Raw genomic sequence first — 6,459 nt, 5'->3', positions numbered from 1 at the left:
AAAAGAAGCATAGATACATGAAACCAATAACAAAATATCATAGATATACTCTGGAAACCCCAGTGTTGGGGTAACCTGCAAAGACATGTTTATTCAGTTCAGGAGAAAGAATTCATACAGCAGATTAAAAGACTACCACAACAATTAAGCAGGTTATTTCAGCCTCACAACCCTCTCTTTGCATGGATTCTTGCTCTCATTGATCTCCAACTTCTGCTAATCAGAATTGTACTTTAGCCTCAACTCATGGGCTCAATTTATAAGTTTATTGCACTCAACTCCTATATTTGGCCATCAGTTTTGTATTTAGACAGCAGTTCTATATTTAGACATCTTGCATGAATTATGCCCACTACAAAGAAACTATGATTTCTACCTAAACTCAGGCTGTGATTACAACTGGATAACTACAACATGCTTCATTTACCGGGAAAAGTAAACTTAAGTTTGAACTTCCTCGTGCATACTTCAAAATACTCGACATGTCAAAACCCCTCAAGCTAAAGAAATCAACATCCTTATCATGAAAAACTCTTCTGTTTTGATCAAGCCAAATATTCCAGGCAACGAGAGCAGGGGCAACCATCCAAACAAACTGCAAACTGGGACTCCTGATTTTCAACCACCATCCAGAATAAGAAGGATTTCTTAGGCAGAACCCACGTCATCCCCAACCAATGCAGAAAGAATGACCATAACGGATGAGCATAGAAACATTGAATAAACAAATGATCATTGCTCTTGACCTCACACCCATGCAAATGGCATACCTAGAAGACCAAACACAACACTAACCTCTGAGCCTCCCTTATTAAAAATTTAACAGAAATATCATGAGGGAGTTGTAAATCAAATATTGGTGAATTGGTAATTTCTTCATAGCAGTGGTTCTCCAAGTTTTTGGTATGAGGAGATGCCCCTACATGGGATGGCAAAAGTTTTCTCAAGTTTAAAAAACAGCAGCAGGAATGATTATAAAAACCACCTAAACAGAAATAATGTAGCTGAACTTCTAAAAGAAATAGAATGTGCTTAATTTGCATTCACAAATTTCACTCTTTTAAGTTTTAAGGGCTTTAAAAAAAATTCCTTATATCTATTCGTTTAAGGGCCAAATGGATTAGGCTGTGCTGTGTTGGATAAGGAGGATGCACTCTCCAAATCCTCAAATCTCTGGGAAGTTAGGGGTATCAATTCAACTATACTTCTGTTATCTTTTTTTCAAATCATTAATTAAAAAATTAGAGTATACTGTGCACTCATTGTCCAACAACTATTGATTCTGGGTTACCCCTTTTCCTACCAATCAATAAACTATTGAAGACTAAATTAAGTAACAGGTAAAATGCTTTGATCATATGGGACTGAAGTTTCCTTTACTACTATGATATATCGTTACCATTGGTGTGGGATGCTGTGGCAATAAAAATTGTCATTTGTTATTTCTCTGAGATATCCCTTATTGGATACATAAACAGTGTCAGTACAGTCACGCTGCCATGAAGAATGAGAAATCCCGTTTGCCCGATCTCTGCGAACTGTTTTAAAAATCAGATGCCATACAGGATGATGTCTAATGTAAAGTAATTTTTTTCCCCTCATTTTCAGAATTTTCTTCTAGCATTCCACCAGTTTTTTCTTAACATGCTGAATAGCATACTTCATTTGGTAATATGTTTTATATATCAAATCATATCCACAACTAATAATACATGTTCCAATGAAAAATATATTGCACATTGGACAACCGAACAACTTTCTCTGCTTGGAACCTTAGACCAAGTTGTGCCCTGACTCTGGCCATGGAAGCTGGCAAAATTTTAAGCTTGTAATGCAAGCATATGGTCGTTAAAATTGACCTCTCTACGATTAGATAGAGTAATCACATAAGTGCAAGCCCTTTTGCCAAGTATCCGGAGTGAGGCCACCAACTTTAACTGTTTTCATGTAGGGTGCCTCTTCTGAGTAGGTTTAGAGGCCAGGTCGCCAGAAGCCTGGACTTCGGATACCTGAGTGCTCTTCTTGAAAAAATTTCTTTAGCCGAACTCCAAATTTGGGTGTCAAAATATGGAGAAACTGGAAATTGAGATCCACACCTTGGTAGCTCGAAGTATGGATTACTGTCACATATAATCAATACAAGAACGTTGTTGGTGCAAGTGAGTAAAGTATATTGCGTGTTTCAATCTCTTTTGGTTTAATGTTACTAAGGTAAAATTTTTGTCTCCATGGCCACTACTGCTAATCCATATAGGATTCACCAACACGGCTTGCGAAATATGAAGCAATTGACAATTCTTTACTGTTATGCACTGAGGATGTATTCCTGCTCTTCATCCACATCACGGAGCAGGTCATTGTGGTTTGGCACGTACCCTGCCACTTTCAATTGACCGTGCAAGGTCTCCAACATTGTGCATATTTCTTTCCAATCCGGATGAGATTTATCTCCATGGACAAACGAATGAACTCTGTTCTTGACTTCAATCCAGCTGCATCCTGGATTCTTTCTCAACCCTTTATCCCGCATCATTGTTCTCATCTTTGCTACACCATCCCATCGGCCAGCTTCGGCATAGATGTGTGACATAAGTACATAATAACTAGCCTTTCCAGGGTCTAATTGAAAAAGCTTTTCTACTGCATATTCTCCCATGTTAACATTACAATGCATTCTGCATGCACCAAGCAAAGCTCCCCATACACCAACACTGGGTTCTATGGGCATTTTCTTAATAACATTGTATGCCTCATCCAGGTGTCCAGAACGGCCGAAAAGGTCAACCATGCATGCATAGTGCTCCGCTCTGGGTATGATTTGATAATCTCTACTCATGCTATCAAAAAATTTGCGGCCTTCATCTAGTAAACCCGCATGGCCACAAGTAGACAGAACAGCTATGAAAGTGACATCATCAGGCTTCACACCTGATTGTTCCATTTGATGGAACATAGTCAGGGCATCTTTTGCATTGCCATGCATGCCATATCCCAAAATGATGGCGTTCCACGACACTGCATCTCTTAGAAACATTTTGTCAAAAACTCGGCGTGCAATATCAATGCTCCCACATTTAGAATACATGCTTATGAGTGAACTTTCCACAAAATCGTCTATCATGAAGTCACTTTTGATTAGATACCCATGAATCTCTTTGCCTTGTTGCAGAGCTGCCAAGTGGGCGCATGATGAAAGAATGCTAGCAAAGGAGACGGAGTTAGGTTTGACACCTGAAAATTTCATCTCACGAAAGAGTGCCAAAGCAGTATCACCATATCCTCCTTGAGTATATCCCAAAATCAATGCACTCCAAGAAACCACGTCTCTGTCTCTAACAGGTATATTCTCGAAAACTTTGTGTGCACATTTCGTATGCCCACACTTGACATACATATCTAAAAGCGCACTGCAGACATACAAATTGGACTCTAATCCTCTTTTGACGACATAATCATGAATTACCTGGCCTCCTCTCAAAACTTTTAAATGGCCGAATGCGGGCAAAACACTTGAGATGGTAATGGAATTCGGTTTCATTCCATCGCACTGCATCTGGTAGAAAAATTTCAACGCTTCATTAAAATTTCCATTCTGGGCACACCCTGCAATAATAGAAGTCCACAAGACTACATCTCTTTGAGACCTGTTATCAAACACCTGGCATGCATCCTCCAAATCACCACATTTTGCATACATGTCTATCAGAGAACACGATACATAATTATCAGCTTCATATCCGCATTTGATTACAAAGCTATGGATTTCCTTGCCCTGGTCAAGGGCTTCCAACCGCGTGCACGCAGGCAGAACGCTGGACACAGTGACGACACAAGGCTTTACATCTGCAGTCTGCTTCATTTTACCAAATAGTTCCAAAGCCTCTTTCGGGAAACCATTCTGTACACACCCAACAATCATGGCGCTCCAGGAGACGACATTTCTCTGAGGCATTTTGTCAAACACTTGACGTGCAACCTGAACATTCCCACATTTAAGATACATGTCGACGATTGCAGTCCCTACAAATACATTATCTTCAAGTCCAAATCTCACAACCTCGTCATGAATATCCTTACCCTGTTGCAGAGCTCCTAGGCCAGCACACGCCTTAAGAACAATCGGGAATGTCATGGTATCCGGCACCATACCAGCAGTTTGCATTTGGTTATACATCTCTAAAGCTCCCTCCAAATTCCCATTTTCAACACATGCTCTGATCATGGCATTCCAAGAAACAGCATTTCTTTTGGAAATTTTTTTGAACACCAGCATTGTATCCGCAAGGCTTCCACAACTAGCATAAGAATTCAAAAGCTTACTTCCCCAGAAATAATTCTGTTCAACTCCAGTGATGAGCATGTGGGCATGAAGCTGCTTGCATTCTATCAGGCTTTTAGTATTCATACAGGTTTGCAGCATATTCCTGTAGGTAGTGATAGGAGTAGACTCCTTTTTGGGACACTGAAGAATAAGTCTGTCCACCCACTTCATCTTGTTGGCCGCCATGGTGTTTCAGTAAAACAGCAAGATCATCCATGAGGAACCCTACACTCAACTGTCTATGTGTTCTTCAATCTTTTTCGAAACTTCAGGTTTACAGTAAGTCGAATTAGTGTAATCCCAAATAGCTGTTTTTCATGTTTCTTTCTTCTATTCAAATTATCATCTTCCATGAGCATTCGGCGACGGAACATGGGAAGCCTCAAAGGTCACATCAATAGTATTTCAGCTTGAGTTTCATCTCTGTGCATTCGTTTAGGCTATAGCCCACCGAGAGTAACACTTATGAGTATTGAGTATGACCATCGACCGCGCAGTCTCTCGTAGGAAAAATCAATCGCTACCTGCACGTTCCTTTGGAAACGTAAATCTACAAGCAAATAAAGCAAGTTTTTAAAGTTTTTTCTTATAGTAGAAAGGTTAGAATGCCTATTTTTTAACAAATAAAATTCATGTACAAGAGGTGGAAATGTAAATTTTAAAATTCATGTATAAAAGGTGGAAATGTAAAATTCACAAATCTTTAGTATTCATTAAAAATAAATCAGAAATAATTATATTTTTAATAATACAAAATATTATTATACGATAATGTTTGTTTTAATAACATAGTCTAAGTTTAATTGTATGATGAATATAATATATTTAAGCTTCTTCAATATTTATAGTTGTTATAGTATTTTTTAATTTAATGTTCGATATTTTTGACAACTTATTATACAAATAGTTGTGACTTTACTTTTTTTAGTGTTGATGGTGACTACTCATAATTTAACGAAATATATTCTTATCATCTACGATTTAATGAAATATATCCTTATATCTAAAAAATATTAAATCCATATCAAAACACCAATAAATCACGACTTAGTGAACAAGTACTAGTCTCGCTTTTTTGAGGCTTTTAGGGACACCTTGGGAAGAAGAGCACGTTGATGCGACATTGTATTCGATGGCATGACCTTGAAGCCTTACTTATAAACAAGGATTTACCAAGTAAATCATAAAAAAATGGGAGTGATTTAAATTTCACATAGGATTTTGAGAAGGAGGAAGTTAGGGTGCTCAACTAGGATCATCCCCCATATTAACCATTAGTTGTTTGAGTATAACTCAAGCTCATAACCAAATTTCTTGTGTTGCGAAAGTTTTGGTGATGTTTGGTGTTTGATCTCATCTCATGAAAAGTAGTTATTTTGCATAAGAAGAAAGGGTTGTACTTATGAGTTAGTTCCATTATTTTAGTATACACTTCAAATAGGTCTCCAATCCTATTGAATACATTCAACCTTAGCCTATTCATATTAACTTAGCCTACAAAAAAGCGTATGCAAATGTCAAAATGATAAGTATCTGTTGATATGATTATGGAGGAGATGCAATTTTGCATTGATTCAACAACACAATGTAGCCTATGAAAAGATCCATAAAATAAGAGAAGAAAACTCAATTTATATGATTTTTTATGAGAAAAATCATTGACCAAGATTCAATGTCAAATAGATGGTAAGGATTTTGGTCCAAAACTAGAGGTTTAGCCTTGTGACAAGTGTCACAAGGAGAAGTGGTGTGTAAGGGATAAATGTGCTCACACATCTATAAGCACACATGAAGAAGCTCATGAAAGAGACATACCAATGGCATGCACAAGAGTTAAGTTGACTTGTGTGACAAGGGTGATGTGTAAGGGATATGTATGCTCACACATCTGTAAGTACACACAAAGAAGCTAATGTGTCGACAACATGTTTAAGAGTTAAATTGACTTATGAATTGCATTGTAAATGGTGGAAGGCTCATGATAGTGACATATTTATGATGTGCATAAGAGATGGGTGGGTGTGGTGTAAATTTTCATGGTCACACATGTTTGAGAAAGAGACGGGTAGGAACACTAGTCACATGATGATAATTTTAGATTTAATCCATGTAGATGGATTCGTTAGCTAATAATTAGT

At 37.7% G+C, this 6,459-nt stretch overlaps 1 pseudogene across 1 annotated transcript; it reads right to left on the bottom strand.

The window, feature by feature from the left end:
* Nucleotides 1-1,417: 1,417 nt before the first annotated feature.
* Nucleotides 1,418-4,860, bottom strand: LOC149529332 (pentatricopeptide repeat-containing protein At1g11290, chloroplastic pseudogene; annotated as a pseudogene). The gene has a single exon (XR_016358984.1). The product of XR_016358984.1 is annotated as a pentatricopeptide repeat-containing protein At1g11290, chloroplastic pseudogene (transcript).
* Between the last annotated feature and the right edge of the window lie 1,599 nt (nucleotides 4,861-6,459).

This window comes from Cupressus sempervirens, chromosome 11 (assembly GCF_028749045.1).
Source record: "Cupressus sempervirens isolate cs-2001-9-10 chromosome 11, ASM2874904v1, whole genome shotgun sequence".
Taxonomy (NCBI): Eukaryota; Viridiplantae; Streptophyta; class Pinopsida; order Cupressales; family Cupressaceae; genus Cupressus; species Cupressus sempervirens.
The sequence above is the reverse complement of the archived record's forward strand: the minus strand, read 5'-3'. Positions and strand labels throughout refer to the sequence as shown.